This window comes from Electrophorus electricus, chromosome 5 (assembly GCF_041902795.1).
Source record: "Electrophorus electricus isolate QZ-2024a chromosome 5, ASM4190279v1, whole genome shotgun sequence".
Taxonomy (NCBI): Eukaryota; Metazoa; Chordata; class Actinopteri; order Gymnotiformes; family Gymnotidae; genus Electrophorus; species Electrophorus electricus.
This window is the reverse complement of record NC_137501.1, coordinates 20,753,864-20,780,867: the sequence shown is the minus strand read 5'-3', so window position 1 is coordinate 20,780,867 and position 27,004 is coordinate 20,753,864. Positions and strand designations below refer to the sequence as shown.

The 27,004-nt window shown below is 39.8% G+C and overlaps 11 non-coding genes and 1 pseudogene across 11 annotated transcripts; 1 reads left to right on the top strand and 11 right to left on the bottom strand.

Moving 5' to 3' along the window:
• Positions 1–27,004, top strand: part of LOC145657974 (uncharacterized) — a 164,929-nt pseudogene that overhangs the window by 106,122 nt on the left and 31,803 nt on the right.
• On the bottom strand, positions 2,175–2,247 carry trnaf-gaa (transfer RNA phenylalanine (anticodon GAA)). Its single transcript has one exon. It is a non-coding gene; the product is annotated as a tRNA-Phe (tRNA).
• Positions 4,611–4,683, bottom strand: trnaf-gaa (transfer RNA phenylalanine (anticodon GAA)). The gene has a single exon. It is a non-coding gene; the product is annotated as a tRNA-Phe (tRNA).
• On the bottom strand, positions 7,044–7,116 carry trnaf-gaa (transfer RNA phenylalanine (anticodon GAA)). The gene has a single exon. It is a non-coding gene; the product is annotated as a tRNA-Phe (tRNA).
• trnaf-gaa (transfer RNA phenylalanine (anticodon GAA)) lies at positions 9,590–9,662 on the bottom strand. Its single transcript has one exon. It is a non-coding gene; the product is annotated as a tRNA-Phe (tRNA).
• Positions 12,038–12,110, bottom strand: trnaf-gaa (transfer RNA phenylalanine (anticodon GAA)). Its single transcript has one exon. It is a non-coding gene; the product is annotated as a tRNA-Phe (tRNA).
• On the bottom strand, positions 14,535–14,607 carry trnaf-gaa (transfer RNA phenylalanine (anticodon GAA)). The gene has a single exon. It is a non-coding gene; the product is annotated as a tRNA-Phe (tRNA).
• On the bottom strand, positions 16,971–17,043 carry trnaf-gaa (transfer RNA phenylalanine (anticodon GAA)). The gene has a single exon. It is a non-coding gene; the product is annotated as a tRNA-Phe (tRNA).
• On the bottom strand, positions 19,155–19,227 carry trnaf-gaa (transfer RNA phenylalanine (anticodon GAA)). The gene has a single exon. It is a non-coding gene; the product is annotated as a tRNA-Phe (tRNA).
• On the bottom strand, positions 21,731–21,803 carry trnaf-gaa (transfer RNA phenylalanine (anticodon GAA)). The gene has a single exon. It is a non-coding gene; the product is annotated as a tRNA-Phe (tRNA).
• Positions 24,164–24,236, bottom strand: trnaf-gaa (transfer RNA phenylalanine (anticodon GAA)). Its single transcript has one exon. It is a non-coding gene; the product is annotated as a tRNA-Phe (tRNA).
• trnaf-gaa (transfer RNA phenylalanine (anticodon GAA)) lies at positions 26,646–26,718 on the bottom strand. The gene has a single exon. It is a non-coding gene; the product is annotated as a tRNA-Phe (tRNA).

Sequence of the window (27,004 nt, the reverse complement as noted above, 5' to 3'; positions counted from 1 at the left end):
ACAGCTAACAAGCAACTAACAACTAGGTTCAGATAATTAGCCTTGAATTTTACAGAATCTAAGGCAAAAGTAAGTAAACTCAGAACCTACCTTAACCAAGCAGAGAATAATCCAACGAGAAAAACCAAAGCACACAGGGCACAGGAAACAAGTTTGAACTTGTGTGAAAGAAGGGCTTGTGTGGGTGTGTGTGTGTGGGTGTGTGTGTGTGTGTGTGTCCCATATTGCTTGTTTAATGTTGGGGTATTCAAATGGAAAATGAGAACTTATGCTTTTAACATGGGAAGTTAAACACACTGCCTGCACAAAAGAAAATAACTCTCCCATACCATCACGCCATTGGAGAGTGTTGGTGACTGCCTAATGCCCATCATCAGTGTGGAGTGTTCCACAACGTTGAGCCTAGTTAGTCCTCATCAGTCATATTTTGAGCTTGTAATACATGTTGAATTGGCATTGGTGGTCCGGCATGAGGGTGTAAACACACCAAACTGACATCAATTTTGAGGGTGAAAACACACCAAAATCAACAGCTCATTCCTCATCACCTGTACAAAGGAAACTGGTTGACTGCAATGTCAGGTTCATTCGCAAGTTTGTAGGGTTTCCTAAATGTAAAATAATGCTCCTGAGGCTTTAACCCTTATAATCACATGCTTTGGGTAGGAGAAGCTGCTATAATTTAACAGATACTCTAGATTGAAAGCACTTTCTAAGTCACCAGCAGAATGTCTTTTATGAATCAAAACATGTTAACTGCATTTATGTTGAGTGTCAGTGTCAGGCAGGGAAGGAGGCAGGGAGCATGCAGGAAGGAAGCAGTATTTACAGCTGCATTGATAGGTGCATGCAGTCATAGAAGAGTCTTAATAGAGTCTCATGCACCCCAGAAATGGGATAGGCCTTATTCAGTCTGAAAACTACACTTGCCCTCTTGTGGACTTAACATAAGTTCACAAATGAATCTATTCATTTGAATGTTTCTGGGCTGGATAAGAGGAAACTTTTAATAGGAAGTCAAAATAATTTTGATTTGCAGTGAACAGTTCTAGCTTAGTGCTCAAATAATTGGGATTGACCACAATAGACATATTGTATATATTGTATAATATCATATGTTGTATAGTAGAGGTGAAAATAGCTTTGGAAATTGGTTAATAAAATAAATAAACTTTCGTTTGTGAACCTATCTTGAGATTCTAAATGTGACTCTTTGAATGTGACTCCAATAAAAATACTTTCATTCTTCTTGGCTCAAGTGGTAGAGCGCTTGCTTAACATGCGACAGTTAGTGGCATGGATGTCTACCTTCTCCAGTGTGTCTTAGCAGCATTGATACACTCTTCGGATGAGTGTGTTGCTCACTGTTGTTAGAATACAATATTTTGGAAGGTGTTTTCACATTATGCAATGAGAGAGGTAGTGGGATCATTGTCCGCATTCTCCAGTACGTCTCTTCTGCAGTGTTACACGTTAAGGATAAGTATGATGCTAAATGTCTTTAGAATTCAAAATCTCCAGTGCCTCTCTTCTGCAGTGGTACACATTAAGGATAAGTATATTGGTTGCTGTATTTAGTGTACAATGTTTTGTTTTTTTGCCATTATGCGATGCCTCTTGGTAGAGTGTGATTTTCAAGAACTTTAGGAAGCAAATGACTTCTTTACATCACCTGTTTTGGTAGAACAAAGCCCGTCCATGAGCCAAAGCTAGCTGAAGTAGGCCCCATTCCATGAAAACATAGGAGTGGTGTGAAACAGGATTCCTATAATATTGTACCAAGCATACATGCAAGTTGACGCCGACCCTTCCCTTGTCCAGCTTACAACTAATGAGCTACATTTCAAAAGCGTTTGTGCAGAAGCCACTCTTCAAGCACCTCTATGTGCAGTGATGAAACATATGATAAGATATTGCAAGTTTCAGGAAATTTTAAATAGGGTCACTGAATTCAAATTCTTTAGTGCTATTACGCCATGAAAACTTCCGATAGTATAAAAACAGCAACGTCGCAATCATTTTTTAGTAAAAGAAGGTAAAGGTTTATGAAGTACACTTCCGATTGCATAAAAACAACAACGTCGCAATCATTTTTTAGTAAAAGAACGTAAAGGTTTATGAAGTACACATTAAAAAAAGCACACCATCGGAAGAGGAAATCAGCACCGCACAGTCGCCGAAACCCGGGATTGAACCAGGGACCTTTAGATCTTCAGTCTAACGCTCTCCCAGCTGAGCTATTTCGGCTAGACCGCATGTGCATTTGCCTCCTTACGATGAAAATGCTACCAATAAATGTAATCCCATTTACAATATTGCATACACACAGAACACAATGACTTTACCACTGTGAAATCCATGGACCACTCGGCAGGACCTCACGGCGCAGTCATGCCTTGAGGTGCACAGGGCGAAACTACACCTGTAGTGAGTAATTACAGCTAACAAGCAACTAACAACTAGGTTCAGATAATTAGCCTTGAATTTTACAGAATCTAAGGCAAAAGTAAGTAAACTCAGAACCTACCTTAACCAAGCAGAGAATAATCCAACGAGAAAAACCAAAGCACACAGGGCACAGGAAACAAGTTTGAACTTGTGTGAAAGAAGGGCTTGTGTGGGTGTGTGTGTGTGGGTGTGTGTGTGTGTGTGTGTCCCATATTGCTTGTTTAATGTTGGGGTATTCAAATGGAAAATGAGAACTTATGCTTTTAACATGGGAAGTTAAACACACTGCCTGCACAAAAGAAAATAACTCTCCCATACCATCACGCCATTGGAGAGTGTTGGTGACTGCCTAATGCCCATCATCAGTGTGGAGTGTTCCACAACGTTGAGCCTAGTTAGTCCTCATCAGTCATATTTTGAGCTTGTAATACATGTTGAATTGGCATTGGTGGTCCGGCATGAGGGTGTAAACACACCAAACTGACATCAATTTTGAGGGTGAAAACACACCAAAATCAACAGCTCATTCCTCATCACCTGTACAAAGGAAACTGGTTGACTGCAATGTCAGGTTCATTCGCAAGTTTGTAGGGTTTCCTAAATGTAAAATAATGCTCCTGAGGCTTTAACCCTTATAATCACATGCTTTGGGTAGGAGAAGCTGCTATAATTTAACAGATACTCTAGATTGAAAGCACTTTCTAAGTCACCAGCAGAATGTCTTTTATGAATCAAAACATGTTAACTGCATTTATGTTGAGTGTCAGTGTCAGGCAGGGAAGGAGGCAGGGAGCATGCAGGAAGGAAGCAGTATTTACAGCTGCATTGATAGGTGCATGCAGTCATAGAAGAGTCTTAATAGAGTCTCATGCACCCCAGAAATGGGATAGGCCTTATTCACTCTGAAAACTACACTTGCCCTCTTGTGGACTTAACATAAGTTCACAAATGAATCTATTCATTTGAATGTTTCTGGGCTGGATAAGAGGAAACTTTTAATAGGAAGTCAAAATAATTTTGATGGCAGTGAACAGTTCTAGCTTAGTGCTCAAATAATTGGGATTGACCACAATAGACATATTGTATATATTATATAATATCATATGTTGTATAGTAGAGGTGAAAATAGCTTTGGAAATTGGTTAATAAAATAAATAAACTTTCGTTTGTGAACCTATCTTGAGATTCTAAATGTGACTCTTTGAATGTGACTCCAATAAAAATACTTTCATTCTTCTTGGCTCAAGTGGTAGAGCGCTTGCTTAACATGCGACAGTTAGTGGCATGGATGTCTACCTTCTCCAGTGTGTCTTAGCAGCATTGATACACTCTTCGGATGAGTGTGTTGCTCACTGTTGTTAGAATACAATATTTTGGAAGGTGTTTTCACATTATGCAATGAGAGAGGTAGTGGGATCATTGTCCGCATTCTCCAGTACGTCTCTTCTGCAGTGTTACACGTTAAGGATAAGTATGATGCTCAATGTCTTTAGAATTCAAAATCTCCAGTGCATCTCTTCTGCAGTGGTACACATTAAGGATAAGTATGTTGGTTGCTGTATTTAGTGTACAATGTTTTGTTTTTTTGCCATTATGCGATGCCTCTTGGTAGAGTGTGATTTTCAAGAACTTTAGGAAGCAAATGACTTCTTTACATCACCTGTTTTGGTAGAACAAAGCCCGTCCATGAGCCAAAGCTAGCTGAAGTAGGCCCCATTCCATGAAAACATAGGAGTGGTGTGAAACAGGATTCCTATAATATTGTACCAAGCATACATGCAAGTTGACGCCGATCCTTCCCTTGTCCAGCTTACAACTAATGAGCTACATTTCAAAAGCGTTTGTGCAGAAGCCACTCTTCAAGCACCTCTATGTGCAGTGATGAAACATATGATAAGATATTGCAAGTTTCAGGAAATTTTAAATAGGGTCACTGAATTCAAATTCTTTAGTGCTATTACGCCATGAAAACTTCCGATAGTATAAAAACAGCAACGTCGCAATCATTTTTTAGTAAAAGAAGGTAAAGGTTTATGAAGTACACTTCCGATTGCATAAAAACAGCAACGTCGCAATCATTTTTTAGTAAAAGAACGTAAAGGTTTATGAAGTACACATAAAAAAAAGCACACCATCGGAAGAGGAAATCAGCACCGCACAGTTGCCGAAACCCGGGATTGAACCAGGGACCTTTAGATCTTCAGTCTAACGCTCTCCCAGCTGAGCTATTTCGGCTAGACTGCATTTGCATTTGCCTCCTTACGATTAAAATGCTACCAATAAATGTAATCCCATTTACAATATTGCATACACACAGAACACAATGACTTTACCACTGTGAAATCCATGGACCACTCGGCAGGACCTCACGGCGCAGTCATGCCTTGAGGTGCACAGGGCGAAACTACACCTGTAGTGAGTAATTACAGCTAACAAGCAACTAACAACTAGGTTCAGATAATTAGCCTTGAATTTTACAGAATCTAAGGCAAAAGTAAGTAAACTCAGAACCTACCTTAACCAAGCAGAGAATAATCCAACGAGAAAAACCAAAGCACACAGGGCACAGGAAACAAGTTTGAACTTGTGTGAAAGAAGGGCTTTTGTGGGTGTGTGTGTGTGGGTGTGTGTGTGTGTGTGTCCCATATTGCTGTTTAATGTTGGGGTATTCAAATGGAAATTGAGAACTTATGCTTTTAACATGGGAAGTTAAACACACTGCCTGCACAAAAGAAAATAACTCTCCCATACCATCACGCCATTGGAGAGTGTTGGTGACTGCCTAATGCCCATCATCAGTGTGGAGTGTTCCACAACGTTGAGCCTAGTTAGTCCTCATCAGTCATATTTTGAGCTTGTAATACATGTTGAATTGGCATTGGTGGTCCGGCATGAGGGTGTAAACACACCAAACTGACATCAATTGTGAGGGTGAAAACACACCAAAATCAACAGCTCATTCCTCATCACCTGTACAAAGGAAACTGGTTGACTGCAATGTCAGATTCATTCGCAAGTTTGTAGGGTTTCCTAAATGTAAAATAATGCTCCTGAGGCTTTAACCCTTATAATCACCTGCTTTGGGTAGGAGAAGCTGCTATAATTTAACAGATACTCTAGATTGAAAGCACTTTCTAAGTCACCAGCAGAATGTCTTTTATGAATCAAAACATGTTAACTGCATTTATGTTGAGTGTCAGTGTCAGGCAGGGAAGGAGGCAGGGAGCATGCAGGAAGGAAGCAGTATTTACAGCTGCATTGATAGGTGCATGCAGTCATAGAAGAGTCTTAATAGAGTCTCATGCACCCCAGAAATGGGATAGGCCTTATTCACTCTGAAAACTACACTTGCCCTCTTGTGGACTTAACATAAGTTCACAAATGAATCTATTCATTTGAATGTTTCTGGGCTGGATAAGAGGAAACTTTTAATAGGAAATCAAAATAATTTTGATGGCAGTGAACAGTTCTAGCTTAGTGCTCAAATAATTGGGATTGACCACAATAGACATATTGTATATATTATATAATATCATATATTGTATAGTAGAGGTGAAAATAGCTTTGGAAATTGGTTAATAAAATAAATAAACTTTCGTTTGTGAACCTATCTTGAGATTCTAAATGTGACTCTTTGAATGTGACTCCAATAAAACCTCTTTCATTCTTCTTGGCTCAAGTGGTAGAGCGCTTGCTTAACATGCGACAGTTAGTGGCATGGATGTCTACCTTCTCCAGTGTGTCTTAGCAGCATTGATACACTCTTCGGATGAGTGTGTTGCTCACTGTTGTTAGAATTCAATATTTTGGAAGGTGTTTTCACATTATGCAATGAGAGAGGTAGTGGGATCATTGTCCGGATTCTCCAGTACATCTCTTCTGCAGTGTTACACGTTAAGGATAAGTATGATGCTCAATGTCTTTAGAATTCAAAATCTACAGTGCATCTCTTCTGCAGTGGTACACATTAAGGATAAGTATGTTGGTTGCTGTATTTAGTGTACAATGTTTTGTTTTTTTGCCATTATGCGATGCCTCTTGGTAGAGTGTGATTTTCAAGAACTTTAGGAAGCAAATGACTTCTTTACATCACCTGTTTAGGTAGAACAAAGCCTGTCCATGAGCCAAAGCTAGCTGAAGTAGGCCCCATTCCATGAAAACATAGGAGTGGTGTGAAACAGGATTCCTATAATATTGTACCAAGCATACATGCAAGTTGACGCCGACCCTTCCCTTGTCCAGCTTACAACTAATGAGCTACATTTCAAAAGCGTTTGTGCAGAAGCCACTCTTCAAGCGCCTCTATGTGCAGTGATGAAACATATGATAAGATATTGCAAGTTTCAGGAAATTTTAAATAGGGTCACTGAATTCAAAGTCTTTAGTCCTATTACGCCATGAAAACTTCTGATAGCATAAAAACAGCAACGTCGCAATCATTTTTTAGTAAAAGAAGGTAAAGGTTTATGAAGTACACTTCCGATTGCATAAAAACAGCAACGTCGCAATCATTTTTTAGTAAAAGAACGTAAAGGTTTATGAAGTACACATAAAAAAAAGCACACCATCGGAAGAGGAAATCAGTACCACACAGTTGCCAAAACCCGGGATTGAACCAGGGACCTTTAGATCTTCAGTCTAACGCTCTCCCAGCTGAGCTATTTCGGCTAGACCGCATGTGCATTTGCCTCCTTACAATGAAAATGCTACAAATAAATGTAATCCCATTTACAATATTGCATACACACAGAACACAATGACTTTACCACTGTGAAATCCATGGACCACTCGGCAGGACCTCACGGCGCAGTCATGCCTTGAGGTGCACAGGGCGAAACTACACCTGTAGTGAGTAATTACAGCTAACAAGCAACTAACAACTAGGTTCAGATAATTAGCCTTGAATTTTACAGAATCTAAGGCAAAAGTAAGTAAACTCAGAACGTACCTTAACCAAGCAGAGAATAATCCAACAAGAAAAACCAAAGCACACAGGGCATAGGAAACAAGTTTGAACTTGTGTGAAAGAAGGGCTTGTGAGTCTGTGTGTGTGTGTGTGTGTGTGTGTGTGTGTGTGTGTGTGTGTGTCTGTGTGTGTGTGTGTGTGTGTGTGTGTGTGTGTGTGTGTGTGTGTGTGTGTGTGTGTCTGTGTGTGTGTGTGTGTGTGTGTGTGTGTGTGTGTGTGTCCCATATTGCTTGTTTAATGTTGGGGTATTCAAATGGAAAATGAGAACTTATGCTTTTAACATGGGAAGTTAAACACACTGCCTGCACAAAAGAAAATAACTCTCCCATACCATCACGCCATTGGAGCGTGTTGGTGACTGCCTAATGCCCATCATCAGTGTGGAGTGTTCCACAACGTTGAGCCTAGTTAGTCCTCATCAGTCATATTTTGAGCTTGTAATACATGTTGAATTGGCATTGGTGGTCCGGCATGAGGGTGTAAACACACCAAACTGACATAAATTTTGAGGGTGAAAACACACCAAAATCAACAGCTCATTCCTCATCACCTGTACAAAGGAAACTGGTTGACTGCAATGTCAGGTTCATTCGCAAGTTTGTAGGGTTTCCTAAATGTAAAATAATGCTCCTGAGGCTTTAACCCTTATAATCACCTGCTTTGGGTAGGAGAAGCTGCTATAATTTAACAGTTACTCTAGATTGAAAGCACTTTCTAAGTCACCAGCAGAATGTCTTTTATGAATCAAAACATGTTAACTGCATTTATGTTGAGTGTCAGTGTCAGGCAGGGAAGGAGGCAGGGAGCATGCAGGAAGGAAGCAGTATTTACAGCTGCATTGATAGGTGCATGCAGTCATAGAAGAGTCTTAATAGAGTCTCATGCACCCCAGAAATGGGATAGGCCTTATTCACTCTGAAAACTACATTTGCCCTCTTGTGGACTTAACATAAGTTCACAAATGAATCTATTCATTTGAATGTTTCTGGGCTGGATAAGAGGAAACTTTTAATAGGAAGTCAAAATAATTTTGATGGCAGTGAACAGTTCTAGCTTAGGGCTCAAATAATTGGGATTGACCACAATAGACATATTGTATATATTATATAATATCATATGTTGTATAGTAGAGGTGAAAATAGCTTTGGAAATTGGTTAATAAAATAAATAAACTTTCGTTTGTGAACCTATCTTGAGATTCTAAATGTGACTCTTTGAATGTGACTCCAATAAAAATACTTTCATTCTTCTTGGCTCAAGTGGTAGAGCGCTTGCTTAACATGCGACAGTTAGTGGCATGGATGTCTACCTTCTCCAGTGTGTCTTAGCAGCATTGATACACTCTTCGGATGAGTGTGTTGCTCACTGTTGTTAGAATACAATATTTTGGAAGGTGTTTTCACATTATGCAATGAGAGAGGTAGTGGGATCATTGTCCGCATTCTCCAGTACGTCTCTTCTGCAGTGTTACACGTTAAGGATAAGTATGATGCTCAATGTCTTTAGAATTCAAAATCTCCAGTGCCTTTCTTCTGCAGTGGTACACATTAAGGATAAGTATGTTGGTTGCTGTATTTAGTGTACAATGTTTTGTTTTTTTGCCATTATGCGATGCCTCTTGGTAGAGTGTGATTTTCAAGAACTTTAGGAAGCAAATTACTTCTTTACATCACCTGTTTAGGTAGAACAAAGCCTGTCCATGAGCCAAAGCTAGCTGAAGTAGGCCCCATTCCATGAAAACATAGGAGTGGTGTGAAACAGGATTCCTATAATATTGTACCAAGCATACATGCAAGTTGACGCCGACCCTTCCCTTGTCCAGCTTACAACTAATGAGCTACATTTCAAAAGCGTTTGTGCAGAAGCCACTCTTCAAGCGCCTCTATGTGCAGTGATGAAACATATGATAAGATATTGCAAGTTTCAGGAAATTTTAAATAGGGTCACTGAATTCAAAGTCTTTAGTCCTATTACGCCATGAAAACTTCTGATAGCATAAAAACAGCAACGTCGCAATCATTTTTTAGTAAAAGAAGCTAAAGGTTTATGAAGTACACTTCCGATTGCATAAAAACAGCAACGTCGCAATCATTTTTTAGTAAAAGAACGTAAAGGTTTATGAAGTACACATAAAAAAAAGCACACCATCGGAAGAGGAAATCAGTACCGCACAGTTGCCGAAACCCGGGATTGAACCAGGGACCTTTAGATCTTCAGTCTAACGCTCTCCCAGCTGAGCTATTTCAGCTAGACCGCATGTGCATTTGCCTCCTTACGATGAAAATGCTACCAATAAATGTAATCCCATTTACAATATTGCATACACACAGAACACAATGACTTTACCACTGTGAAATCCATGGACCACTCGGCAGGACCTCACGGCGCAGTCATGCCTTGAGGTGCACAGGGCGAAACTACACCTGTAGTGAGTAATTACAGCTAACAAGCAACTAACAACTAGGTTCAGATAATTAGCCTTGAATTTTACAGAATCTAAGGCAAAAGGAAGTAAACTCAGAACGTACCTTAACCAAGCAGAGAATAATCCAACAAGAAAAACCAAAGCACACAGGGCATAGGAAACAAGTTTGAACTTGTGTGAAAGAAGGGCTTGTGTGTCTGTGTGTGTGTGTCTGTGTGTGTGTGTGTGTGTGTGTGTGTGTGTCCCATATTGCTGTTTAATGTTGGGGTATTCAAATGGAAATTGAGAACTTATGCTTTTAACATGGGAAGTTAAACACACTGCCTGCACAAAAGAAAATAACTCTCCCATACCATCACGCCATTGGAGAGTGTTGGTGACTGCCTAATGCCCATCATCAATGTGGAGTGTTCCACAACGTTGAGCCTAGTTAGTCCTCATCAGTCATATTTTGAGCTTGTAATACATGTTGAATTGGCATTGGTGGTCCGGCATGAGGGTGTAAACACACCAAACTGACATCAATTGTGAGGGTGAAAACACACCAAAATCAACAGCTCATTCCTCATCACCTTTACAAAGGAAACTGGTTGACTGCAATGTCAGATTCATTCGCAAGTTTGTAGGGTTTCCTAAATGTAAAATAATGCTCCTGAGGCTTTAACCCTTATAATCACCTGCTTTGGGTAGGAGAAGCTGCTATAATTTAACAGATACTCTAGATTGAAAGCACTTTCTAAGTCACCAGCAGAATGTCTTTTATGAATCAAAACATGTTAACTGCATTTATGTTGAGTGTCAGTGTCAGGCAGGGAAGGAGGCAGGGAGCATGCAGGAAGGAAGCAGTATTTACAGCTGCATTGATAGGTGCATGCAGTCATAGAAGAGTCTTAATAGAGTCTCATGCACCCCAGAAATGGGATAGGCCTTATTCACTCTGAAAACTACACTTGCCCTCTTGTGGACTTAACATAAGTTCACAAATGAATCTATTCATTTGAATGTTTCTGGGCTGGATAAGAGGAAACTTTTAATAGGAAGTCAAAATAATTTTGATGGCAGTGAACAGTTCTAGCTTAGTGCTCAAATAATTGGGATTGACCACAATAGACATATTGTATATATTATATAATATCATATATTGTATAGTAGAGGTGAAAATAGCTTTGGAAATTGGTTAATAAAATAAATAAACTTTCGTTTGTGAACCTATCTTGAGATTCTAAATGTGACTCTTTGAATGTGACTCCAATAAAACCTCTTTCATTCTTCTTGGCTCAAGTGGTAGAGCGCTTGCTTAACATGCGACAGTTAGTGGCATGGATGTCTACCTTCTCCAGTGTGTCTTAGCAGCATTGATAAACTCTTCGGATGAGTGTGTTGCTCACTGTTGTTAGAATACAATATTTTGGAAGGTGTTTTCACATTATGCAATGAGAGAGGTAGTGGGATCATTGTCCGCATTCTCCAGTACATCTCTTCTGCAGTGTTACACGTTAAGGATAAGTATGATGCTCAATGTCTTTAGAATTCAAAATCTCCAGTGCATCTCTTCTGCAGTGGTACACATTAAGGATAAGTATGTTGGTTGCTGTATTTAGTGTACAATGTTTTGTTTTTTTGCCATTATGCGATGCCTCTTGGTAGAGTGTGATTTTCAAGAACTTTAGGAAGCAAATGACTTCTTTACATCACCTGTTTTGGTAGAACAAAGCCCGTCCATGAGCCAAAGCTAGCTGAAGTAGGCCCCATTCCATGAAAACATAGGAGTGGTGTGAAACAGGATTCCTATAATATTGTACCAAGCATACATGCAAGTTGACGCCGACCCTTCCCTTGTCCAGCTTACAACTAATGAGCTACATTTCAAAAGCGTTTGTGCAGAAGCCACTCTTCAAGCACCTCTATGTGCAGTGATGAAACATATGATAAGATATTGCAAGTTTCAGGAAATTTTAAATAGGGTCACTGAATTCAAATTCTTTAGTGCTATTACGCCATGAAAACTTCCGATAGTATAAAAACAGCAACGTCGCAATCATTTTTTAGTAAAAGAAGGTAAAGGTTTATGAAGTACACTTCCGATTGCATAAAAACAGCAACGTCGCAATCATTTTTTAGTAAAAGAACGTAAAGGTTTATGAAGTACACATAAAAAAAAAGCACACCATCGGAAGAGGAAATCAGCACCGCACAGTTGCCGAAACCCGGGATTGAACCAGGGACCTTTAGATCTTCAGTCTAACGCTCTCCCAGCTGAGCTATTTCGGCTAGACCGCATGTGCATTTGCCTCCTTACGATGAAAATGCTACCAATAAATGTAATCCCATTTACAATATTGCATACACACAGAACACAATGACTTTACCACTGTGAAATCCATGGACCACTCGGCAGGACCTCACGGCGCAGTCATGCCTTGAGGTGCACAGGGCGAAACTACACCTGTAGTGAGTAATTACAGCTAACAAGCAACTAACAACTAGGTTCAGATAATTAGCCTTGAATTTTACAGAATCTAAGGCAAAAGTAAGTAAACTCAGAACCTACCTTAACCAAGCAGAGAATAATCCAACGAGAAAAACCAAAGCACACAGGGCACAGGAAACAAGTTTGAACTTGTGTGAAAGAAGGGCTTGTGTGTGTGTGTGTGTGTGTGTGTGTGTGTGTGTGTGTGTGTGTGTGTGTGTGTGTGTGTGTGTGTGTGTGTGTGTGTGTGTGTGTGTGTGTGTGTGTGTCCCATATTGCTTGTTTAATGTTGGGGTATTCAAATGGAAAATGAGAACTTATGCTTTTAACATGGGAAGTTAAACACACTGCCTGCACAAAAGAAAATAACTCTCCCATACCATCACGCCATTGGAGAGTGTTGGTGACTGACTAATGCCCATCATCAGTGTGGAGTGTTCCACAACGTTGAGCCTAGTTAGTCCTCATCAGTCATATTTTGAGCTTGTAATACATGTTGAATTGGCATTGGTGGTCCGGCATGAGGGTGTAAACACACCAAACTGACAACAATTTTGAGGGTGAAAACACACCAAAATCAACAGCTCATTCCTCATCACCTGTACAAAGGAAACTGGTTGACTGCAATGTCAGGTTCATTCGCAAGTTTGTAGGGTTTCCTAAATGTAAAATAATGCTCCTGAGGCTTTAACCCTTATAATCACCTGCTTTGGGTAGGAGAAGCTGCTATAATTTAACAGATACTCTAGATTGAAAGCACTTTCTAAGTCACCAGCAGAATGTCTTTTATGAATCAAAACATGTTAACTGCATTTATGTTGAGTGTCAGTGTCAGGCAGGGAAGGAGGCAGGGAGCATGCAGGAAGGAAGCAGTATTTACAGCTGCATTGATAGGTGCATGCAGTCATAGAAGAGTCTTAATAGAGTCTCATGCACCCCAGAAATGGGATAGGCCTTATTCAGTCTGAAAACTACACTTGCCCTCTTGTGGACTTAACATAAGTTCACAAATGAATCTATTCATTTGAATGTTTCTGGGCTGGATAAGAGGAAACTTTTAATAGGAAGTCAAAATAATTTTGATTTGCAGTGAACAGTTCTAGCTTAGTGCTCAAATAATTGGGATTGACCACAATAGACATATTGTATATATTGTATAATATCATATGTTGTATAGTAGAGGTGAAAATAGCTTTGGAAATTGGTTAATAAAATAAATAAACTTTCGTTTGTGAACCTATCTTGAGATTCTAAATGTGACTCTTTGAATGTGACTCCAATAAAAATACTTTCATTCTTCTTGGCTCAAGTGGTAGAGCGCTTGCTTAACATGCGACAGTTAGTGGCATGGATGTCTACCTTCTCCAGTGTGTCTTAGCAGCATTGATACACTCTTCGGATGAGTGTGTTGCTCACTGTTGTTAGAATACAATATTTTGGAAGGTGTTTTCACATTATGCAATGAGAGAGGTAGTGGGATCATTGTCCGCATTCTCCAGTACGTCTCTTCTGCAGTGTTACACGTTAAGGATAAGTATGATGCTCAATGTCTTTAGAATTCAAAATCTCCAGTGCCTCTCTTCTGCAGTGGTACACATTAAGGATAAGTATATTGGTTGCTGTATTTAGTGTACAATGTTTTGTTTTTTTGCCATTATGCGATGCCTCTTGGTAGAGTGTGATTTTCAAGAACTTTAGGAAGCAAATGACTTCTTTACATCACCTGTTTTGGTAGAACAAAGCCCGTCCATGAGCCAAAGCTAGCTGAAGTAGGCCCCATTCCATGAAAACATAGGAGTGGTGTGAAACAGGATTCCTATAATATTGTACCAAGCATACATGCAAGTTGACGCCGACCCTTCCCTTGTCCAGCTTACAACTAATGAGCTACATTTCAAAAGCGTTTGTGCAGAAGCCACTCTTCAAGCACCTCTATGTGCAGTGATGAAACATATGATAAGATATTGCAAGTTTCAGGAAATTTTAAATAGGGTCACTGAATTCAAATTCTTTAGTGCTATTACGCCATGAAAACTTCCGATAGTATAAAAACAGCAACGTCGCAATCATTTTTTAGTAAAAGAAGGTAAAGGTTTATGAAGTACACTTCCGATTGCATAAAAACAACAACGTCGCAATCATTTTTTAGTAAAAGAACGTAAAGGTTTATGAAGTACACATTAAAAAAAGCACACCATCGGAAGAGGAAATCAGCACCGCACAGTCGCCGAAACCCGGGATTGAACCAGGGACCTTTAGATCTTCAGTCTAACGCTCTCCCAGCTGAGCTATTTCGGCTAGACCACATGTGCATTTGCCTCCTTACGATGAAAATGCTACCAATAAATGTAATCCCATTTACAATATTGCATACACACAGAACACAATGACTTTACCACTGTGAAATCCATGGACCACTCGGCAGGACCTCACGGCGCAGTCATGCCTTGAGGTGCACAGGGCGAAACTACACCTGTAGTGAGTAATTACAGCTAACAAGCAACTAACAACTAGGTTCAGATAATTAGCCTTGAATTTTACAGAATCTAAGGCAAAAGTAAGTAAACTCAGAACCTACCTTAACCAAGCAGAGAATAATCCAACGAGAAAAACCAAAGCACACAGGGCACAGGAAACAAGTTTGAACTTGTGTGAAAGAAGGGCTTGTGTGGGTGTGTGTGTGTGGGTGTGTGTGTGTGTGTGTGTCCCATATTGCTTGTTTAATGTTGGGGTATTCAAATGGAAAATGAGAACTTATGCTTTTAACATGGGAAGTTAAACACACTGCCTGCACAAAAGAAAATAACTCTCCCATACCATCACGCCATTGGAGAGTGTTGGTGACTGCCTAATGCCCATCATCAGTGTGGAGTGTTCCACAACGTTGAGCCTAGTTAGTCCTCATCAGTCATATTTTGAGCTTGTAATACATGTTGAATTGGCATTGGTGGTCCGGCATGAGGGTGTAAACACACCAAACTGACATCAATTTTGAGGGTGAAAACACACCAAAATCAACAGCTCATTCCTCATCACCTGTACAAAGGAAACTGGTTGACTGCAATGTCAGGTTCATTCGCAAGTTTGTAGGGTTTCCTAAATGTAAAATAATGCTCCTGAGGCTTTAACCCTTATAATCACATGCTTTGGGTAGGAGAAGCTGCTATAATTTAACAGATACTCTAGATTGAAAGCACTTTCTAAATCACCAGCAGAATGTCTTTTATGAATCAAAACATGTTAACTGCATTTATGTTGAGTGTCAGTGTCAGGCAGGGAAGGAGGCAGGGAGCATGAAGGAAGGAAGCAGTATTTACAGCTGCATTGATAGGTGCATGCAGTCATAGAAGAGTCTTAATAGAGTCTCATGCACCCCAGAAATGGGATAGGCCTTATTCACTCTGAAAACTACACTTGCCCTCTTGTGGACTTAACATAAGTTCACAAATGAATCTATTCATTTGAATGTTTCTGGGCTGGATAAGAGGAAACTTTTAATAGGAAGTCAAAATAATTTTGATGGCAGTGAACAGTTCTAGCTTAGTGCTCAAATAATTGGGATTGACCACAATAGACATATTGTATATATTATATAATATCATATGTTGTATAGCAGAGGTGAAAATAGCTTTGGAAATTGGTTAATAAAATAAATAAACTTTCGTTTGTGAACCTATCTTGAGATTCTAAATGTGACTCTTTGAATGTGACTCCAATAAAACCTCTTTCATTCTTCTTGGCTCAAGTGGTAGAGCGCTTGCTTAACATGCGACAGTTAGTGGCATGGATGTCTGCCTTCTCCAGTGTGTCTTAGCAGCATTGATACACTCTTCGGATGAGTGTGTTGCTCACTGTTGTTAGAATACAATATTTTGGAAGGTGTTTTCACATTATGCAATGAGAGAGGTAGTGGGATCATTGTCCGCATTCTCCAGTACGTCTCTTCTGCAGTGTTACACGTTAAGGATAAGTATGATGCTCAATGTCTTTAGAATTCAAAATCTACAGTGCATCTCTTCTGCAGTGGTACACATTAAGGATAAGTATGTTGGTTGCTGTATTTAGTGTACAATGTTTTGTTTTTTTGCCATTATGCGATGCCTCTTGGTAGAGTGTGATTTTCAAGAACTTTAGGAAGCAAATGACTTCTTTACATCACCTGTTTAGGTAGAACAAAGCCTGTCCATGAGCCAAAGCTAGCTGAAGTAGGCCCCATTCCATGAAAACATAGGAGTGGTGTGAAACAGGATTCCTATAATATTGTACCAAGCATACATGCAAGTTGACGCCGACCCTTCCCTTGTCCAGCTTACAACTAATGAGCTACATTTCAAAAGCGTTTGTGCAGAAGCCACTCTTCAAGCACCTCTATGTGCAGTGATGAAACATATGATAAGATATTGCAAGTTTCAGGAAATTTTAAATAGGGTCACTGAATTCAAAGTCTTTAGTGCTATTACGCCAAGAATACTTCCGATAGCATAAAAACAGCAACGTCGCAATCATTTTTTAGTAAAAGAAGGTAAAGGTTTATGAAGTACACTTCCGATTGCATAAAAACAGCAACGTCGCAATCATTTTTTAGTAAAAGAACGTAAAGGTTTATGAAGTACACATAAAAAAAAGCACACCATCGGAAGAGGAAATCAGCACCGCACAGTTGCCGAAACCCGGGATTGAACCAGGGACCTTTAGATCTTCAGTCTAACGCTCTCCCAGCTGAGCTATTTCGGCTAGACCTCATCTGCATTTGCCTCCAAGCAGAGAATAATCCAACGAGAAAAACCAAAGCACACAGGGCACAGGAAACAAGTTTGAACTTGTGTGAAAGAAGGGCTTCTGTGTGTGTGTGTGTGTGTGTGTGTGTGTGTGTGTGTGTGTGTGTGTGTGTCCCATATTGCTGTTTAATGTTGGGGTATTCAAATGGAAATTGAGAACTTATGCTTTTAACATGGGAAGTTAAACACACTGCCTGCACAAAAGAAAATAACTCTCCCATACCATCACGCCATTGGAGAGTGTTGGTGACTGCCTAATGCCCATCATCAGTGTGGAGTGTTCCACAACGTTGAGCCTAGTTAGTCCTCATCAGTCATATTTTGAGCTTGTAATACATGTTGAATTGGCATTGGTGGTCCGGCATGAGGGTGTAAACACACCAAACTGACATCAATTTTGAGGGTGAAAACACACCAAAATCAACAGCTCATTCCTCATCACCTGTACAAAGGAAACTGGTTGACTGCAATGTCAGGTTCATTCGCAAGTTTGTAGGGTTTCCTAAATGTAAAATAATGCTCCTGAGGCTTTAACCCTTATAATCACCTGCTTTGGGTAGGAGAAGCTGCTATAATTTAACAGATACTCTAGATTGAAAGCACTTTCTAAATCACCAGCAGAATGTCTTTTATGAATCAAAACATGTTAACTGCATTTATGTTGAGTGTCAGTGTCAGGCAGGGAAGGAGGCAGGGAGCATGAAGGAAGGAAGCAGTATTTACAGCTGCATTGATAGGTGCATGCAGTCATAGAAGAGTCTTAATAGAGTCTCATGCACCCCAGAAATGGGATAGGCCTTATTCACTCTGAAAACTACACTTGCCCTCTTGTGGACTTAACATAAGTTCACAAATGAATCTATTCATTTGAATGTTTCTGGGCTGGATAAGAGGAAACTTTTAATAGGAAGTCAAAATAATTTTGATGGCAGTGAACAGTTCTAGCTTAGTGCTCAAATAATTGGGATTGACCACAATAGACATATTGTATATATCATATAATATCATATGTTGTATAGCAGAGGTGAAAATAGCTTTGGAAATTGGTTAATAAAATAAATAAACTTTCGTTTGTGAACCTATCTTGAGATTCTAAATGTGACTCTTTGAATGTGACTCCAATAAAACCTCTTTCATTCTTCTTGGCTCAAGTGGTAGAGCGCTTGCTTAACATGCGACAGTTAGTGGCATGGATGTCTGCCTTCTCCAGTGTGTCTTAGCAGCATTGATACACTCTTCGGATGAGTGTGTTGCTCACTGTTGTTAGAATACAATATTTTGGAAGGTGTTTTCACATTATGCAATGAGAGAGGTAGTGGGATCATTGTCCGCATTCTCCAGTACGTCTCTTCTGCAGTGTTACACGTTAAGGATAAGTATGATGCTCAATGTCTTTAGAATTCAAAATCTACAGTGCATCTCTTCTGCAGTGGTACACATTAAGGATAAGTATGTTGGTTGCTGTATTTAGTGTACAATGTTTTGTTTTTTTGCCATTATGCGATGCCTCTTGGTAGAGTGTGATTTTCAAGAACTTTAGGAAGCAAATGACTTCTTTACATCACCTGTTTAGGTAGAACAAAGCCTGTCCATGAGCCAAAGCTAGCTGAAGTAGGCCCCATTCCATGAAAACATAGGAGTGGTGTGAAACAGGATTCCTATAATATTGTACCAAGCATACATGCAAGTTGACGCCGACCCTTCCCTTGTCCAGCTTACAACTAATGAGCTACATTTCAAAAGCGTTTGTGCAGAAGCCACTCTTCAAGCGCCTCTATGTGCAGTGATGAAACATATGATAAGATATTGCAAGTTTCAGGAAATTTTAAATGGGGTCACTGAATTCAAAGTCTTTAGTGCTATTACGCCATGAATACTTCCGATAGCATAAAAACAGCAACGTCGCAATCATTTTTTAGTAAAAGAAGGTAAAGGTTTATGAAGTACACTTCCGATTGCATAAAAACAGCAACGTCGCAATCATTTTTTAGTAAAAGAACGTAAAGGTTTATGAAGTACACATAAAAAAAAGCACACCATCGGAAGAGGAAATCAGTACCGCACAGTTGCCGAAACCCGGGATTGAACCAGGGACCTTTAGATCTTCAGTCTAACGCTCTCCCAGCTAAGCTATTTCGGCTAGACCGCATGTGCATTTGCCTCCTTACGATGAAAATGCTACCAATAAATGTAATCCCATTTACAATATTGCATACACACAGAACACAATGACTTTACCACTGTGAAATCCATGGACCACTCGGCAGGACCTCACGGCGCAGTCATGCCTTGAGGTGCACAGGGCGAAACTACACCTGTAGTGAGTAATTACAGCTAACAAGCAACTAACAACTAGGTTCAGATAATTAGCCTTGAATTTTACAGAATCTAAGGCAAAAGTAAGTAAACTCAGAACCTACCTTAACCAGGCAGAGAATAATCCAACGAGAAAACCCAAAGCACACAGGGCACAGGAAACAAGTTTGAACTTGTGTGAAAGAAGGGCTTGTGTGGGTGTGTGTGTGTGTGTGTGTGTGTGTGTGTGTGTGTGTGTGTGTGTGTGTGTGTGTGTGTGTGTGTGTGTGTGTCCCATATTGCTTGTTTAATGTTGGGGTATTCAAATGGAAAATGAGAACTTATGCTTTTAACATGGGAAGTTAAACACACTGCCTGCACAAAAGAAAATAACTCTCCCATACCATCACGCCATTGGAGAGTGTTGGTGACTGCCTAATGCCCATCATCAGTGTGGAGTGTTCCACAACGTTGAGCCTAGTTAGTCCTCATCAGTCATATTTTGAGCTTGTAATACATGTTGAATTGGCATTGGTGGTCCGGCATGAGGGTGTAAACACACCAAACTGACATCAATTTTGAGGGTGAAAACACACCAAAATCAACAGCTCATTCCTCATCACCTGTACAAAGGAAACTGGTTGACTGCAATGTCAGGTTCATTCGCAAGTTTGTAGGGTTTCCTAAATGTAAAATAATGCTCCTGAGGCTTTAACCCTTATAATCACCTGCTTTGGGTAGGAGAAGCTGCTATAATTTAACAGATACTCTAGATTGAAAGCACTTTCTAAATCACCAGCAGAATGTCTTTTATGAATCAAAACATGTTAACTGCATTTATGTTGAGTGTCAGTGTCAGGCAGGGAAGGAGGCAGGGAGCATGCAGGAAGGAAGCAGTATTTACAGCTGCATTGATAGGTGCATGCAGTCATAGAAGAGTCTTAATAGAGTCTCATGCACCCCAGAAATGGGATAGGCCTTATTCACTCTGAAAACTACACTTGCCCTCTTGTGGACTTAACATAAGTTCACAAATGAATCTATTCATTTGAATGTTTCTGGGCTGGATAAGAGGAAACTTTTAATAGGAAGTCAAAATAATTTTGATGGCAGTGAACAGTTCTAGCTTAGTGCTCAAATAATTGGGATTGACCACAATAGACATATTGTATATATTGTATAATATCATATGTTGTATAGTAGAGGTGAAAATAGCTTTGGAAATTGGTTAATAAAATAAATAAACTTTCGTTTGTGAACCTATCTTGAGATTCTAAATGTGACTCTTTGAATGTGACTCCAATAAAAATACTTTCATTCTTCTTGGCTCAAGTGGTAGAGCGCTTGCTTAACATGCGACAGTTAGTGGCATGGATGTCTACCTTCTCCAGTGTGTCTTAGCAGCATTGATACACTCTTCGGATGAGTGTGTTGCTCACTGTTGTTAGAATACAATATTTTGGAAGGTGTTTTCACATTATGCAATGAGAGAGGTAGTGGGATCATTGTCCGCATTCTCCAGTACGTCTCTTCTGCAGTGTTACACGTTAAGGATAAGTATGATGCTCAATGTCTTTAGAATTCAAAATCTACAGTGCATCTCTTCTGCAGTGGTACACATTAAGGATAAGTATGTTGGTTGCTGTATTTAGTGTACAATGTTTTGTTTTTTTGCCATTATGCAATGCCTCTTGGTAGAGTGTGATTTTCAAGAACTTTAGGAAGCAAATTACTTCTTTACATCACCTGTTTAGGTAGAACAAAGCCTGTCCATGAGCCAAAGCTAGCTGAAGTAGGCCCCATTCCATGAAAACATAGGAGTGGTGTGAAACAGGATTCCTATAATATTGTACCAAGCATACATGCAAGTTGACGCCGACCCTTCCCTTGTCCAGCTTACAACTAATGAGCTACATTTCAAAAGCGTTTGTGCAGAAGCCACTCTTCAAGCGCCTCTATGTGCAGTGATGAAACATATGATAAGATATTGCAGTGATGAAACATATGATAAGATATTGCAAGTTTCAGGAAATTTTAAATAGGGTCACTGAATTCAAAGTCTTTAGTCCTATTACGCCATGAAAACTTCTGATAGCATAAAAACAGCAACGTCGCAATCATTTTTTAGTAAAAGAAGGTAAAGGTTTATGAAGTACACCTCCGATTGCATAAAAACAGCAACGTCGCAATCATTTTTTAGTAAAAGAAGGTAAAGGTTTATGAAGTACACTTCCGATTGCATAAAAACAGCAACGTCGCAATCATTTTTTAGTAAAAGAACGTAAAGGTTTATGAAGTACACATAAAAAAAAGCACACCATCGGAAGAGGAAATCAGTACCGCACAGTTGCCGAAACCCGGGATTGAACCAGAGACTTTTAGATCTTCAGTCTAACACTCTCCCAGCTGAGCTATTTCGGCTAGACCGCATGTGCGTTTGCCTCCTTACGATGAAAATGCTACCAATAAATGTAATCCCATTTACAATATTGCATACACACAGAACACAATGACTTTACCACTGTGAAATCCATGGACCACTCGGCAGGACCTCACGGCGCAGTCATGCCTTGAGGTGCACAGGGCGAAACTACACCTGTAGTGAGTAATTACAGCTAACAAGCAACTAACAACTAGGTTCAGATAATTAGCCTTGAATTTTACAGAATCTAAGGCAAAAGTAAGTAAACTCAGAACCTACCTTAACCAAGCATAGAATAATCCAACGAGAAAAACCAAAGCACACAGGGCACAGGAAACAAGTTTGAACTTGTGTGAAAGAAGGGCTTATGTGTCTGTGTGTGTGTGTGTGTGTGTTTGTGTGTGTCCCATATTGCTGTTTAATGTTGGGGTATTCAAATGGAAATTGAGAACTTATGCTTTTAACATGGGAAGTTAAACACACTGCCTGCACAAAAGAAAATAACTCTCCCATACCATCACGCCATTGGAGAGTGTTGGTGACTGCCTAATGCCCATCATCAGTGTGGAGTGTTCCACAACGTTGAGCCTAGTTAGTCCTCATCAGTCATATTTTGAGCTTGTAATACATGTTGAATTGGCATTGGTGGTCCGGCATGAGGGTGTAAACACACCAAACTGACATCAATTGTGAGGGTGAAAACACACCAAAATCAACAGCTCATTCCTCATCACCTGTACAAAGGAAACTGGTTGACTGCAATGTCAGATTCATTCGCAAGTTTGTAGGGTTTCCTAAATGTAAAATAATGCTCCTGAGGCTTTAACCCTTATAATCACCTGCTTTGGGTAGGAGAAGCTGCTTTAATTTAACAGATACTCTAGATTGAAAGCACTTTCTAAGTCACCAGCAGAATGTCTTTTATGAATCAAAACATGTTAACTGCATTTATGTTGAGTGTCAGTGTCAGGCAGGGAAGGAGGCAGGGAGCATGCAGGAAGGAAGCAGTATTTACAGCTGCATTGATAGGTGCATGCAGTCATAGAAGAGTCTTAATAGAGTCTCATGCACCCCAGAAATGGGATAGGCCTTATTCACTCTGAAAACTACACTTGCCCTCTTGTGGACTTAACATAAGTTCACAAATGAATCTATTCATTTGAATGTTTCTGGGCTGGATAAGAGGAAACTTTTAATAGGAAGTCAAAATAATTTTGATGGCAGTGAACAGTTCTAGCTTAGTGCTCAAATAATTGGGATTGACCACAATAGACATATTGTATATATTATATAATATCATATGTTGTATAGCAGAGGTGAAAATAGCTTTGGAAATTGGTTAATAAAATAAATAAACTTTCGTTTGTGAACCTATCTTGAGATTCTAAATGTGACTCTTTGAATGTGACTCCAATAAAACCTCTTTCATTCTTCTTGGCTCAAGTGGTAGAGCGCTTGCTTAACATGCGACAGTTAGTGGCATGGATGTCTGCCTTCTCCAGTGTGTCTTAGCAGCATTGATACACTCTTCGGATGAGTGTGTTGCTCACTGTTGTTATAATACAATATTTTGGAAGGTGTTTTCACATTATGCAATGAGAGAGGTAGTGGGATCATTGTCCGCATTCTCCAGTACGTCTCTTCTGCAGTGTTACACGTTAAGGATAAGTATGATGCTCAATGTCTTTAGAATTCAAAATCTACAGTGCATCTCTTCTGCAGTGGTACACATTAAGGATAAGTATGTTGGTTGCTGTATTTAGTGTACAATGTTTTGTTTTTTTGCCATTATGCGATGCCTCTTGGTAGAGTGTGATTTTCAAGAACTTTAGGAAGCAAATGACTTCTTTACATCACCTGTTTAGGTAGAACAAAGCCTGTCCATGAGCCAAAGCTAGCTGAAGTAGGCCCCATTCCATGAAAACATAGGAGTGGTGTGAAACAGGATTCCTATAATATTGTACCAAGCATACATGCAAGTTGACGCCGACCCTTCCCTTGTCCAGCTTACAACTAATGAGCTACATTTCAAAAGCGTTTGTGCAGAAGCCACTCTTCAAGCACCTCTATGTGCAGTGATGAAACATATGATAAGATATTGCAAGTTTCAGGAAATTTTAAATAGGGTCACTGAATTCAAAGTCTTTAGTGCTATTACGCCAAGAATACTTCCGATAGCATAAAAACAGCAACGTCGCAATCATTTTTTAGTAAAAGAAGGTAAAGGTTTATGAAGTACACTTCCGATTGCATAAAAACAGCAACGTCGCAATCATTTTTTAGTAAAAGAACGTAAAGGTTTATGAAGTACACATAAAAAAAAGCACACCATCGGAAGAGGAAATCAGCACCGCACAGTTGCCGAAACCCGGGATTGAACCAGGGACCTTTAGATCTTCAGTCTAACGCTCTCCCAGCTGAGCTATTTCCGCTAGACCGCATGTGCATTTGCCTCCTTACAATGAAAATGCTATCAATAAATGTAATCCCATTTACAATATTGCATACACACAGAACACAATGACTTTACCACTGTGAAATCCATGGACCACTCGGCAGGACCTCACGGCGCAGTCATGCGTTGAGGTGCACAGGGCGAAACTACACCTGTAGTGAGTAATTACAGCTAACAAGCAACTAACAACTAGGTTCAGATAATTAGCCTTGAATTTTACAGAATCTAAGGCAAAAGTAAGTAAACTCAGAACCTACCTTAACCAGGCAGAGAATAATCCAACGAGAAAACCCAAAGCACACAGGGCACAGGAAACAAGTTTGAACTTGTGTGAAAGAAGGGCTTGTGTGGGTGTGTGTGTGTGTGTGTGTGTGTGTGTGTGTGTGTGTGTGTGTGTGTGTGTGTGTGTGTGTGTGTGTGTGTGTGTGTGTCCCATATTGCTTGTTTAATGTTGGGGTATTCAAATGGAAAATGAGAACTTATGCTTTTAACATGGGAAGTTAAACACACTGCCTGCACAAAAGAAAATAACTCTCCCATACCATCACGCCATTGGAGAGTGTTGGTGACTGCCTAATGCCCATCATCAGTGTGGAGTGTTCCACAACGTTGAGCCTAGTTAGTCCTCATCAGTCATATTTTGAGCTTGTAATACATGTTGAATTGGCATTGGTGGTCCGGCATGAGGGTGTAAACACACCAAACTGACATCAATTTTGAGGGTGAAAACACACCAAAATCAACAGCTCATTCCTCATCACCTGTACAAAGGAAACTGGTTGACTGCAATGTCAGGTTCATTCGCAAGTTTGTAGGGTTTCCTAAATGTAAAATAATGCTCCTGAGGCTTTAACCCTTATAATCACCTGCTTTGGGTAGGAGAAGCTGCTATAATTTAACAGATACTCTAGATTGAAAGCACTTTCTAAATCACCAGCAGAATGTCTTTTATGAATCAAAACATGTTAACTGCATTTATGTTGAGTGTCAGTGTCAGGCAGGGAAGGAGGCAGGGAGCATGCAGGAAGGAAGCAGTATTTACAGCTGCATTGATAGGTGCATGCAGTCATAGAAGAGTCTTAATAGAGTCTCATGCACCCCAGAAATGGGATAGGCCTTATTCACTCTGAAAACTACACTTGCCCTCTTGTGGACTTAACATAAGTTCACAAATGAATCTATTCATTTGAATGTTTCTGGGCTGGATAAGAGGAAACTTTTAATAGGAAGTCAAAATAATTTTGATGGCAGTGAACAGTTCTAGCTTAGTGCTCAAATAATTGGGATTGACCACAATAGACATATTGTATATATTATATAATATCAAATATTGTATAGTAGAGGTGAAAATAGCTTTGGAAATTGGTTAATAAAATAAATAAACTTTCGTTTGTGAACCTATCTTGAGATTCTAAATGTGACTCTTTGAATGTGCCTCCAATAAAACCTCTTTCATTCTTCTTGGCTCAAGTGGTAGAGCGCTTGCTTAACATGCGACAGTTAGTGGCATGGATGTCTACCTTCTCCAGTGTGTCTTAGCAGCATTGATACACTCTTCGGATGAGTGTGTTGCTCACTGTTGTTAGAATACAATATTTTGGAAGGTGTTTTCACATTATGCAATGAGAGAGGTAGTGGGATCATTGTCCGCATTCTCCAGTACGTCTCTTCTGCAGTGTTACACGTTAAGGATAAGTATGATGCTCAATGTCTTTAGAATTCAAAATCTACAGTGCATCTCTTCTGCAGTGGTACACATTAAGGATAAGTATGTTGGTTGCTGTATTTAGTGTACAATGTTTTGGTTTTTTGCCATTATGCGATGCCTCTTGGTAGAGTGTGATTTTCAAGAACTTTAGGAAGCAAATGACTTCTTTACATCACCTGTTTAGGTAGAACAAAGCCTGTCCATGAGCCAAAGCTAGCTGAAGTAGGCCCCATTCCATGAAAACATAGGAGTGCTGTGAAACAGGATTCCTATAATATTGTACCAAGCATACATGCAAGTTGACGCCGACCCTTCCCTTGTCCAGCTTACAACTAATGAGCTACATTTCAAAAGCGTTTGTGCAGAAGCCACTCTTCAAGCGCCTCTATGTGCAGTGATGAAACATATGATAAGATATTGCAAGTTTCAGGAAATTTTAAATAGGGTCACTGAATTCAAAGTCTTTAGTCCTATTACGCCATGAAAACTTCTGATAGCATAAAAACAGAAACGTCGCAATCATTTTTTAGTAAAAGAAGGTAAAGGTTTATGAAGTACACTTCCGATTGCATAAAAACAGCAACGTCGCAATCATTTTTTAGTAAAAGAACGTAAAGGTTTATGAAGTACACATAAAAAAAAGCACACCATCGGAAGAGGAAATCAGCACCGCACAGTTGCCGAAACCCGGGATTGAAACAGGGACCTTTAGATCTTCAGTCTAACGCTCTCCCAGCTGAGCTATTTCGGCTAGACCGCATGTGCATTTGCCTCCTTACGATGAAAATGCTACCAATAAATGTAATCCCATTTACAATATTGCATACACACAGAACACAATGACTTTACCACTGTGAAATCCATGGACCACTCGGCAGGACCTCACAGCACAGTCATGCCTTGAGGTGCACAGGGCGAAACTACACCTGTAGTGAGTAATTACAGCTAACAAGCAACTAACAACTAGGTTCAGATAATTAGCCTTGAATTTTACAGAATCTATGGCAAAAGTAAGTAAACTCAGAAACTACCTTAAC